Source organism: Sinohyriopsis cumingii, chromosome 6 (genome assembly GCF_028554795.1).
Source record: "Sinohyriopsis cumingii isolate HCF-2022 chromosome 6, ASM2855479v2, whole genome shotgun sequence".
NCBI classification, from domain to species: Eukaryota; Metazoa; Mollusca; class Bivalvia; order Unionida; family Unionidae; genus Sinohyriopsis; species Sinohyriopsis cumingii.
In genome coordinates this window covers 54,449,172-54,462,869 of record NC_142966.1, presented here as the reverse complement: position 1 = coordinate 54,462,869, position 13,698 = coordinate 54,449,172, and the positions used below count along the sequence as shown (strand labels likewise).

Sequence of the window (13,698 nt, the reverse complement as noted above, 5' to 3'; positions counted from 1 at the left end):
ACGTGATTCCATTTTGTATGGCGAAATTCCATTTCACATTATGAATTTACGTTTGTAACAATTAAGAAGAATTTGAATTTTTTTTTAACTTTAACTTAAATAATGTTGTTGTGGGGTTTAACGCCATTTTTTTCAGCACGATGGGCTATTCATGGCGGCCAGTATTAATGGTGGAGGAAGAACCCGGAAAACCCCGGAAAGAACCACCGACCCACGAGAAGCTACTGGCAAGCTTTCTCACATGCCCACATTGGCTGAATCTTAGACTCGAACCGCCGCAGACAGAGGTGAGATGGCAGTGATCCGTAACGAAGAGCGCTTTAGACCACTCGGCCACTCGGGGCCCCACTTAAATAATGAAAATATTTTTCGAAGTTCATGATTGTACTGATTGAAGAATTGGCAACTATTAATTGTCATTGCTTCATGTTGCCTGCAAATTTTCCAGTTTGCGATAAAAATGAATCTGTAACAGTAATGAAATTAATAATGCTTTTACTTTTAACAAACAAAGAAAATGTTTGCATGAAGTTTGAAGTAAAATAGCTTGAAATTGTAGGGAAAATTAAGAAACAATATATTATGTTTACAATGATTTCATACTACATTTAAGCAATGACTTGTTTTTGAATAATGAATGTCTTTTAGTCAAAAATAGCACTTATTCCCATTTGAAGCAACATGATCAAACATGTAAATTATTACAATATCTTTTTTATAATTATAGTAAACAAAACTAATATTTATTAGTTTCAAAGATAAATAATAAAAAAGCATTTTATGATTCAGTTTGAATCTCAATTTTCCATTTAATAAAATTTAACTCCTTTGTGCATTTAAGACCTGCATCTCATGTTACCATTTGAAACAATGACAAACTACCATCATATTTTTCTCTCCCATGTGATATTTATTGATTTCTCTCTGTGAAGAGTGAAGGACAGTCAAATTATGTCTCCTTGCAAGGGACAATCTTTGACCCATCTAAAGGAGGATATTTCTATCTCTTGTTGAATGTTCTTTTTAAAATACTCAAATAATTTTGTTGTGGAACCTCTGTCATGCTATTTGAAAAATGCAAACAAATTGCAGACTCTGTATCCTCAATCTTGAACCAGTACCAAATGTAGACTTGAAAAACTCCTTGAAAAGTTTTTGGTGGGGATGGGTGGTGGTGGCAACTGGGATATTGTTTTTCCACATGAACTGGAAATATACTGGCTTTTTCAATCTAATAATGGTTAATGAATTTTTTTTTGCATTCAATTAAAGAAGTAAATAACTGCTTTCTATCAATCATTCTAAGTTTCCTCTGAGCTTGCAGAAGATTCATCTGCCTTTTCCATTGATGTTGTGATTGATTATCATGTGTGTTTGTAACACCAAAATTCTTTTTCTTTTACCAATGAGTTAATATCATACTTGCATCAGTGTATTGTAAAAAAAAATTTAAAATTTCATTAACTTTATGGTTCTGTTCTTAACCATCATGAAAGATGGAAAAGTTGTCAATCATCGGACAACATAATTTGCATACTCTTACATACTAAATTGAAATGTCCAGCTTGTTTGTTGGTGTACAGATTTGTAAATATTTATGGCTGTAAATACAACATATATTTTCTGGCCAGGATTTGATCAGCTTTTTCAGGATCTTTCTTTACAAGTTTATTTTGAATTACTCCCTCATTTGTGTATAAAGAAGTTTAGTTTATGATTAAGACTTTGCTACACATGTTTTTACTTGTAAATACTTATGTGTTATATTCACACAGTTTGTACATGTAAATAATTATGTATTATTGTAACACTGTTTGTACATGTAAATAATTATGTATTATTGTCACACAGTTTGTACATGTAAATAATTATGTATTATTGCCACACTATACATGTAAATACATGTAATTATGTATTATTGTTACACTGTACATGTAAATAATTGTATTACTGTCACACTGTACTTGTAAATATTTATGCATTAGTGTAACAGTTTGTTAATGTAAATAATATGTATTATTGCCACACTGCACATATAAATAATTATGTATTATTGTAACTGTTTGTACATGTAAATAATTATGTATTTATTGTAACTGTACATGTAAATAATTATGTATTATTGTAACACTGTACATGTAAATAATTATGTATTATTGTCACACTGTACATCTAAATAATTATGTACTATTGTCAGACTGTTTGTACATGTAAATAATTATATATTATTGCAACACTGTACATGTAAATAATTATGTATTATTGTCACTGTTTGTACATGTAAATAATTATGTATTATTGTCACACTGTTCGTACATGTAAATAATTATGTATTATTGTAACATTGTTTGTACATGTAAATAATTATGTATTATCGTCACACTATTTGAAAAATTAATACTTGATGAAAATAGTACCATGTCTTTGGTAATTTTTTTTTGTGTACAGTTAATCCTTACTATGTTTAACATGTCTTGTTCTTCTGTTAAAAATAAAGATAAATATTTAAATTTTTTGTCATTTTAGTTAACTTGATTACTTTAACTATACAAAAATTATCTATAAGGAAAATAAAATCATAAGGTTTTACTGCCATTCAATGTTTAATTGTCTGTACTCATAGAACAAATAGAATTTAAAAGGAGTTAGGTGAAAACAGGATATAAATACAAGAAAGCATTAAAATAAACATGATTCAAATTGTGGGATACTACAGATAAATAAGAGTAAATTTCACAGATTTTGTTGAATTATATCATTTTTCCTGAATCAGTCACATTAAATAGTGCACTTGAAAATGAATCTCTAAAATTGGAAAACATTTCATACCATTCTAGGATTTGGTCTTATCGATATCGGTGAGCAATTTGATTCTGCCATCTCTTCTGCATGCAGCATTTGTATTAATGAAGTTGGCAGGACACAGTGCCCCATACCCAACCCAGGACCAACACTTTTGATTCAAAGTACAATGTTTTAATTTGGTCTTTTTCCAGATCAGTTATTACCCATCTGAAATCAAATTATTGTGATTTGAAGAAAGCAGCTTGATTTCGTTGCCATCTGGATTTAAACTTGGTGTAACTGTGATCATGAGATCAGTATGCTAATGAGATGAAAGGGTTTGTTAATTTAACATGCCAGCCGGAAAACCTCTGAGAGGCTGTTTACATGCATTGTACAACCTTGTTAGAACATATTTGTCGACTTGTAAGTGTGGTATCCGGTGTACTAAATATTTCATTTTAATTTTTAGGTGAATTGGACTAAATTTTGCAGCAGCTGTTTTGTGGGATTTAACAAACCATTTGCAGGTATGTAAATATTTGTTCTTTAGTATGTCAAAGAGAAATCATCAAAACGTTATTGATTGTAACATCACACCTTTCATAATTTCATGTCAAGGCTGTCAGTGCGTTAGATCATACATTCAGATATTCATTTGTTAGGTTGAAAGGCATTTAACAAAATCCAAACCAAATATGGCTGACTGTTTTCTACATTATTCAGTGTAGAGTGAAACTGGTCCCTTCTTTTATCTCAATAATTCATCACTTGGCTTGTAAGCTCATACAGCCTATTGCAGATTTGTGGGGCAGTCTGGCAACTTAAACACATGATACAGCAGGATTGAACTTTAGTCTTACTGATATTTAGTAATATCCCTGGACACTTTTTTCCACTTTTGATTTCAGTTCAAATTCTTTTAATATAAATATATAAAGGGATTCATTTCATTCTGAATAATGTTACCACGACTACATGGCCAGACCAAAATGATGTGATACAATTTGTTCATGGAATGACCATTCCAGTTTCTATTTGTATGTTTTCGCTTTGAATTTAAATTGAATTTTGTAAGTAAATTCGGAAATTGAGCTCTAGTATGATTTACCATTAGTAATAATGTGTATAAAGAGATGTCTAATTAAAAAATGGTTTATAATGCACTATGGTCAAGGATTGAGGACTGAAGTTTTTTGGAGTTGTGAGATTTTACGGATTGCATACATGGGAATATGTTAGACCAAGACTGAGTGACTAGTCATACAAGTGATATAGAATATTGGAGTCTGAAAAAACAAGAAAGCGAAACTGGTCACAGATTACATGCGTTGGTGTTGTTTATTTTGTAATATATAGAGAGTATTTGAGTATTTGAGATATTCATGTATTTTTGTGCCTTAAATATGATGACATCTACAGCAAACATCTTGATTTAGAAAGCCTTTTTTCGGTTTCCGTTTGGTTGAGTATTATATTGTTTTTGTTCTCGGTGCTATATAGAAATGAGTAACAGGAAATTCATGGGAATTTTACACATGTCAGTTGAACAAGTGTCAGTTATCAATTGAACTATGATATTACGATTAGATTTATAGATGATTGACAAAGCTACTTTGATTTACATGGATAAACACAGTTATTGTTCCAATCAAGAATTTTTTAAAATCACAATATAATTCAAGATATTTAACTTTAAGGAAAAGGTTAAAAGTATATGTTGTAGCATTAATTGTCATATTGCATTATTTCATTTTGGTACATCTTGTCCTAACAATGGAATTTTATGTTTTTTTGTCAACTCATAGAATGGAAAAGAAATGTTTGATACAATGTAATGTAACATTGTACATTAAATTTTCACATTTTATACACATTTTGAAATTTTTTAGATGACTTCTCAGCATTTTAAAGTTTACCAAACTTTTTCTATATCCTGAAACTATGTTGTTCTTGTTAGGTATATTATTTGAAGTCCTGTATGTAAATGGATGGATGGATGGATGGATGGATGGATGGGATGGATGGTCATGTGGTGCCAAGTTAAAATTAAAGTTATAACTTACATTCATTTTCATAACCGTAAAAATGACAGAATTTACAGCAAATTATTTAATCATAGCTGTAGCCACTGGCTGTACTGAATATTTCTCATACTGACGTTCTTTTTCTGAAAGGCCTAAATGACTGCAGAAGGGAAATCTTCATTGCTTGTAGAACTAACTCATTTTTGTATACAGCACACAAAGCCCTGTCTGCATTTTTATTAATGGACCATAACCCATTGTTGCTGATATATTTGTTCATTTTTTTATTGGAGAGAGAGAGAAAGAGAGAGAGAGAGAGAGAATGTTTACCATATGTAGTTAATCACTATATTTAAGGTCATATAGGTTAAGTAGGCATTGGGACCAACTATGTCAGTAATGGGTGTGATTTTTTTAAGAATTTGAATACACATACATTTATAATGGCAACTATTAACTATGATTGGATCCTGATAAATCTATATTCCGTTTGGAAGTTCATTAGTTACATGCTCTGAGAAATACAGCAAAATCGTTGTTAAACTAGGTAGACATTTTAGGATGAGATCAACCTAAAGATGTGATCCAGTAAAAGCAAGATTGAACATTAGATGCTCTTTTGTCACAATGAAAACAATATGTGATGCAAAACAATTTGTTATGACATACCTGACATCTGCTTTCCCATAGCCCTGTTTATTACCCAGCCACCATTGTAGAAGTCCATGGTGATAAATAATGTTTGTTTGGAAGATTTGTGATGACATTTATGGTGCAGAGCATTCAGGATTGAATAGACTTTGTTTAAATTTTTTAGTTTTAAATTTTAGAACACTTAATATTTAATTATAAATTGAGTAAATGCCCCTACATGACTACATTGACATACACTTCAGATAGGAGCATTACCCAACAATTTGTATAGTCATTATTAGGATATGGTTTCATTCATATTAAATAATTGTGGTGGTAATTGATACTCTTGTTGTGTATGATTATGTATTAGTTTTCTTATTGGATTATTGCGATGGATTTCTGTAACAGCTTGATATACCCAGGTGCAGTTCGATTTGGGACAGTTCTGAACTGGTTCACACTTCTGTCCTTCAGTTGGGTTTACTTCTTCGATACACAGAAAACACATAGGTAAGTATTTTTTGCTTACCTGGCTTTAAGGCTAAGTAAGCATACGATGTAGCCATTTCTCCATCATGTATGTATTGTGCATAGTACCATCTATACTCACTCATAAGTCAAGTAAAACTGCAATCAATCAAGATCCTGATCTTTGGCATAATGTGCCAGCATATACAGGTCTGTGTTATTTGTTGTACTTATTACTCCTGACAAACTGCACAGACCCAGCTCTGCTGGCACATTATGCAATGACAGATCTGGGTCTGTGCAGTTTTTAGTTGGACTTGTCTTTTAAGTGAGTATAAACATTGTCGTCTGTCAACAGTTTCTTGTTTCCAATCTGGAGACTTTTGATCAAAAGTGGAATATGGATTAATCAAGATTTAAGACAATTTCACTAATGAGCAAGATTCACAAATATCAATGAGGTGATTTTGCATCTGTTTGGCTGAGCCTTTTTCCACTTGGGAAGCCATATTTCTAATCCAGTTTTGTTCAGATTTGGAAAAGGTTTGTATCATTAAGATCTTGGATGATTCAGGTAATGAGTCAACTGCACAGAATAATGGGGTTATATCTATGGCATTGCCAATGCTCTCATCAACAGTTTGTTACAATTTTGGTTTTTTAAATATGTTTTACTTATGTATTTTCAAAACCATTTGATAAATTCTTGTCTTTCTTGGCATGAATAATTATGAACCTAAGACAGTTTATTTTATTCATACATTGACAAATTGCAGATATGAGTTGGTATTGTGCCACTTGAGTCTGATACATTTACCTAACTTGTCCTTACCTCCTGATGGGTGAAACCATTTACCTAACTTGTCCTTACCTCCTGATGGGTGAAACCATTTACCTAACTTGTCCTTACCTCCTGATGGGTGAAACTGGACTAGAGTGCATATCTTGTCAGTGTCCACTAACATTGGATTGATTTGCTTTGCTTTTGTCGGTTTAATACCACTTTGTAGCACATAAAAGGATATTCACGGCAGTCAGTATATTTGGTGGATGAAGATCCTGGGAAAACCCCAGGAACAACCACTGATCCAAGGAAAGCCACTGGCAAGCTTTCTCATATACCCAAGATTCTAACCCATATTGACAGAGGTGAGATCTCAGTGATTTGTGATCGCAAGTGACTTACATTTGGCCACATGGGACCCCCCCACTGACGGTTGCACATTTTGTCAAGTGTGTTGATTTTTGCCCTGTGAGGTGAAAGATTTTTGGTGTCGCATGGTTGTGTAGCATAGTAATGTACCATCAGAGAAAGTCTTGGGCATTGATAATCGAAGAAGTTTGTACAAAAAATTTGACCCTTTATTTTTAGGATCTTTTTATATGCCCACTGTAAGGCTTAAGTTGTGATGTGGATCCATCTTAACCAATTACCAATTTCCTTTCATAACTATATCTGTGACTGAAGGAAGAAAAATGGTTTCTGTACAACAATTTGATTTTTCCACAGTCTACGTATACCAAACACTGAGGATAAGGAAGATGCCTATACCTATTGGAGTTACAAAGGTCAAAGGTAAAGGCCAATGACTAACAGAAAAAAATAGTTTTCATTCAAAATGTCTAATAAGTCTACATCTACAGTTAACAAAATTTGTGAATGGGATGTGCTTGACATGGGTTAGGACCCTATTAATTTCTGGGTCAAATGGTCAAAGGTCAAAGAAAGGAAAACATGGTTTCTGATTTCATTTATCAACTATGCACATCTACTAAAGTGTGTGGATGACTTGCATGTTTGGTAAGAAAGATGTCTTTTTTTAGGTCAAAAGTCAAGGTCAGTGAAAAAAGAAAATGGATTTCGCTTGTTAACTCAAGACCCATTACTTGACAAAACTTTGTGCAAGGTTTGTTCTTTAGGTATGGAAGAAGTTTGTTGATTTTGGGGTCAAAAAGACAAGGTCAGGGTTAGAGGTGGGTACCATGAAAATTTTTGTACCACTCTTTATATGCACACACCATGGTATGCTGCAATCATATTAGGGCACAACAATGTAATGTTCTAGGGCAAAGGCCTGACCAGTATATTTTAAAATAAAAATATCAGTCTGTCAGTAGCTGAAAAAAGTATTTTGCTGTGATTTATAGCAAAATAACACTGTATTATACCCATTATATTATTTGAAGAAAAAGAAAATTAATTATTTTGAGATTAAACAAAATAAAATATCTTGGTTCAAAAGAAAATTGCTGCCCCTCCCCCACATTTTTTAAAATGGTCAGTACATTATAGTAGATGAATTTACTTTGTTAATGTTAAATGTTGTATAAGTTGTTATCTAAAACATGAAGTGATTTAGCTAACACTAGATGACACTCAGTGAGAGACAATTTGCTGATGTTAGATCCCTTGTAGATAAATGTATGAAGTGTCAACACTGAAGATACAATTCATAACTTAATTATTGATATAATGGGGAGCAACTTTGAGTTGGACACCAACACCCAAGCAAGATATTCATTAGAGAGGGCCTGTAAAATGAAATGCAATTACACAACAAATGTGAAAATATTTAGTGGCCTTTAAAAATTACATAAAATTCAAACAGGAAACAATTTCTTTCTTAAAAATCTTGGGGTGATTCTCAGTTTTACAAAGGTATACATGTACTTAATGCAGTAACATGCACTAGTAAGTAACTAGAAAATGATTTTTCTTTTGACTGAAAGTTTTCCAAAAGTGGGATTTGATCGTAATAGCTTTCACAATGTCCCATATATTAGGCCACCATGTTCACATTCTTGTCATGTCCAAACATGTAATTAAGAATCATTATTATACTGACAGTATTCCAAAATTAATTAATACAGCTATTTTGTAAAAGAATAAATAAAGTCAGTGTAAGTGAAAAAGTCTGAGGTACCACCAGAATAAAATATAGAGGTAAACCTTTATACAGGTAATACAACTTATCTCTAGTCTGGGTCATTGTGGCTCAAAGTAAAATTTTTTTTTTTTTCAGAATAAATTTTGTTCAAGGTTAAGTTCTGCAATTAAATTTTGTGGATACTTTGCACTTGTGGTAATAAACACATATTCTGGGAAAAAGGGGTGAAAGTTTATGGTCAAAGTAAGTAAAATAATTAAAAAAATGGTTTCTGCACATTTAAGTTTAGTTCAAGACTGCATACCTTGACCAGTGGCTGAGGTCAATGAAGGGTGTTGATGTCTAACATACCCTTTCATTGCCTGCATGGAGGACTATAAAACACAGGGCAGACATTTCACATGGTGTTCATGGTACTCTTGCTACTTTTGTCTTCTTTCCCTTTCAGACATTTTGAAGATATTTCCCTATCAGACATTTTGAAGATATTTCCCTTTCAGACATTTTGAACATATTTCCCTTTCAGACATTTTGAACATATTTCCCTCTGAGATAATTTTAAGTTTTACCTTTTCGCCAAGTTTAACATCTTTCCCTTTGAGACAATTTTAACCATCCAAGCAAACCTACCTACCTACCTACCTAACTACCTATAAATTATAAAGAATGAAATGGAATAGTAAAAATATTAAGATTCTATAAAATTTGTATAGACTTCCTGTAGAATTTCTAGACCTCTTACCTGTGAGATTTTATTTAAGCCCCTGCCACATTGGAGCGGGATACAGTGCTCTCATATCTGCCCATCTGATCCTTCCCCTGCAGAAATCAGTACCGATGTTCACTCATTTTAAAGAAATGTAATGGAGTTATGGCTCATATTTGAGTTTAAAGTTTGTCGTGTTATGGCAGTGTCATTTCCAATAAAAAAGTTTGTGGATGCAGACCAAATTTGGCATGAGGCTTTTAGTAAATAAACCTCTATCTAATTTGATTTTTGCAATTTTACATTTTATTAAATTGGAGTTATTTGAACTGTTTGAAATAGAACAATGTCATTCAGTTTTATCTAAATTGGTGCTTATTTTAAGGACTGCATGCATTAAAACTGTATTTGATGCAAGACATTACATTTAGAAACCTAAGTCAGCAGGCTTTAATTCTTTTCTCAAAAAATGTTTACACTTGTTTTTGACTTGATACTTTGCTCTTCAGTTGCATCACATTGTGGGAGCATCTTTGTGATGTTGACACATTTTCTATTTTTCCTGTGGATTTGCAGAGGCTGATTAATGGTGCATTTCCTAATAGACTTCTGTCCCATATTGCAAAAATTAAACATTATACCAAGTTTTAAATGTAAACAATTTACTTCTGAATTTTTTTTGTTTGGTCTATATACAAAAATTCAGTCATCTTGCATTTCCTTTAGTGAAACATTAATTCTCAAAATTAAAGTTTATTAAGATTGTACAACTTTATGATGAAAAGTTAAAGTTGGCATCTTTGTATTGAGAAATGTGAATAGTTTCACTTTACAAGGGAGAGAATTCTTCCTATCCTATTAAATCATGTTACAATTGCTGTTTTAATCAGATAAATAAATAAAAAAATGCATCCTGTTATGAGCTACTCCCCAAAGATGGTGAAATTCTCAGAGCAGTTTGTATTTAGGATATATCTTCATTTGCAGAATTTGTCATTCACACTTGTTTTGTCAGTAAATACACTGTATATCTTTTAAATGCAAAATATCTTTCAAATTCTTTTTTCTGTGTGTTTTCTTGATTGTTTATGGAAATTATGATTTGTTATAAGAGAGAAATTAGCTAAAGATGGTTTCCAAGATGCAATAAAGTAAAAAGTGTCACACTGACCAAATTGGAATTTTTTAATATGTAACCAAGTAATTTATAACAATGTGGAGTAAAGATTATCACATGAAATTTGTATAAACAAAAATAGTTGCATATAATTACTTTTATTTATTGTCAAATAACAACATGAAGTATAGACTAGTTTCCATACCTTTGTTTTTTCTGCAAATAAAAATATATCATCTTGAAAAAATGGCTAACATTATACTTTCAACATCAAGCAATATTCATTAAATTATGTGAAGTGTTGCTGATGATATAAAAAAACGTGTAGGATTTAAAATTTGTTGAAAATTGAGTGCTTGATCCTTTTGTAGATGGAAAAAGTACTCAAGTGAGAAATAAATAGTGCCCAATGTGTGTCACATGACATGATTATTTGGTCTTGCATGGTGTTCTAGAAACAAACGTGAATTAAGAAGATGTTGAAAGAAATAATAAAATTTAAAAGAATGACATTTATTACCTTGGTATTTCTAATAAGGCATGTAATTTTTAAAGTAAGCTGTCTTCAGGGCACTTATGTCATTTATTCTGTGAATTATGGTCTTGGCACTGTTGTAATCATCATCTGCGATATTGTGTGAAGCATGATAAGTGCTTGTAGCATTTTTTCCCTCTTTCATTTTGGCAGTTTAAGTGTGAAGTGCAGAGATATATATGATATGTTAAGCTATCTTTAGCTCAGCTTGTTTTGGGCCAGAAAAACTTATGGGATGGCCCATTGTCCATAGTCCATTGATTGTCCATTAGCACCAATTTGTTGTCATTACTCTTCCTAATGGACTTGAAGGATTGCCACAAGACTTTACAAACACATTCATCCCATGGTTTAGTTGGTCATAAATGAAAATTGTGGCACTCAGACATACAATATGGAAGCTACAGTTGTCATCTAAAAAAAAAAATTGCGGATACTTCTCCTGAATGGATGGTCACATCAACATGATGTCATGTTGGTCCTGTGAATGAAAATTAACATTACCTTGAGGTCTTCACCAATTCAGAATGAAAATTGTGTTGATTTGATGTCCAATATGTCTTCCACTGCAGCCATTTTGAATATCTTGTTATTGCTACACCTGATTGGATGGTCATATCAGCTGGGATTTTCACTAATAGACTTTTTATTATGTCTAGTTGGTCATAAATGAAAATGGTACTGATTGATCCTTTTATAACTCCCACAAGGGCCATCTTCAGAATTGTTTCATTGCTTCTTCTAGATATCTGGTCATATCAGCAGTGTGCATCAATAAAAAAAATCTTATGTCTAGTTAGTGTGTGTGTGTGTCTGATTTGGAATTTTAATGTAGCTTTACTAATTTTTAAGCCATATCACTATGATGTCTGCAGTGTGGCAGTTTATAGTGATGTCTAGCACTGGGGCATCATGCTGCAGACATGTAGCATGTTGTCCCACCCAGTCACATTATCCTGACACCAGGCAAACAGTCAACAAGTCCTAACAGTAATCTCTTAATGCTGAGTGTCTTGCGAGGCCACTGTTAGTACTAGTTTTATAAGTCTTTGATATGACTTGGCCGGTGTTCGAACCTACAACCTTCTGTATTTGGACAGATGCTCTAACCACTAGGCCACCAGAGTGGTCTGTCTAGTCAGTGCTAAATGAAACAGTGCCAGTCTAATATCAAATATGGCCACAATGTCATTCATCTTGAAAATAGTTTTACCATTACTCCTCCAAAATGGAAAGCCATATTAACATGGGGTTCCACCAGAACACTTCTTATGATACCATTTTGATCCTAAATGAAAATGGTGCCAACCTAAAATTTGTAAGTTCACCAAAGCAGCTAATTTGAAAATTTTCTTGTGACTCCTGAATATCAAACGTAATTTAAAAGGAAGAAATTTTCTTATTCTGAATTCCTGGAGATTCTTTTCTTCCAGTAATGTGACAGTCTCTTTGAAGGACAGTTACTTTTGTCTCATTTGAATGTAGGGTTAACTAGGCAACAGTGAGCAGAGTGCAAAACGCAGGTCCAAATTATTTGTTTAGGTTTAATGATTGGTTAAAAAAAATTTGAAATTGCAAATCTGGTGGTTAGAAACCATGTACATGGCTATAGTTAAACAAAATACAATTGTCTATCTGTCCATCCATCCATCCATCCATCTGTCTCGCTCTCTATTTGTCCATCCATCCATCCAAGCATCTGGAACATGCGCTTGTGGTTACATCTTACAAATGAAACTGGAACATAAGAGATAAGGGGCATTTTAGTACAAACATTTGAAAGTGATTGGCATTTATTTAGAAAAACATATTCTTGTCGAAAGCAGATGGGAGAAAAAAAGAAACATTCTGGGATAATTGAAAATAATGTTGAAAATCCATCAATGGCTTAACCGCCATTGTAATCTTGTATGTTTGTAGTATTTTTAGTCTTTTCTTTTTGAAAGAAATTCAGTTGAATCTATCCATCTGTACATGTCTGTCTGTCTGCCTATATATCAGTCTGTCTCTTTGTCTGTTTATATCTTTGCCAGATCAGTGTGGTTGTAAATGGATTGAATTCATTAATGCTTCTCTCAGTTCCAAAACAATAGGGCTATCAAATGTTTTCACAATAATAATCCACATACTTACGTTTTGTTGACTGTCCTTATGTTTTATTGTCATCTTTTCTCTACTTTTTATTTTTACATGTAGATTAATTTTCTGTCACTTAGCTGGACTGCAGTTCATAAGGGTTGCCGCTGCCGAGCAATCCCTTTAAGTAGCCAATTACTATAATATTCGCTGAACTGAAGGCAGAGTACAGTACAATAGCTAGCCATGTGGAACTTGATTGTATTGATCTAACATTTACCCAACTCATTCTCTCCAATTGTCTTCTGTTATCTTCAGTGCAGTGATGGAAAGCCTAGGCATCCCGCTTGGTACATAGGCTACAGGTTTCTGTCAGAGTTAAATAAATTACACGGGAAGTTTCTGCAGTGAGGAGGATTGGTACAGTTGTATTTAATTTAATGTCAGTGACATGGAGCATC

At 32.7% G+C, this 13,698-nt stretch overlaps 1 protein-coding gene across 1 annotated transcript in view; it reads left to right on the top strand.

Moving 5' to 3' along the window:
• The window catches only part of LOC149796957 (teneurin-m-like), a 432,723-nt gene that overhangs the window by 44,199 nt on the left and 374,826 nt on the right, over positions 1-13,698 (top strand). Inside the window, exon 2 of the mRNA XM_089961631.1 lies at positions 3,257-3,314. The gene's annotated coding sequence lies outside the window, so the exon portion shown is untranslated. The remainder of the gene's footprint in view (positions 1-3,256; positions 3,315-13,698) is intronic.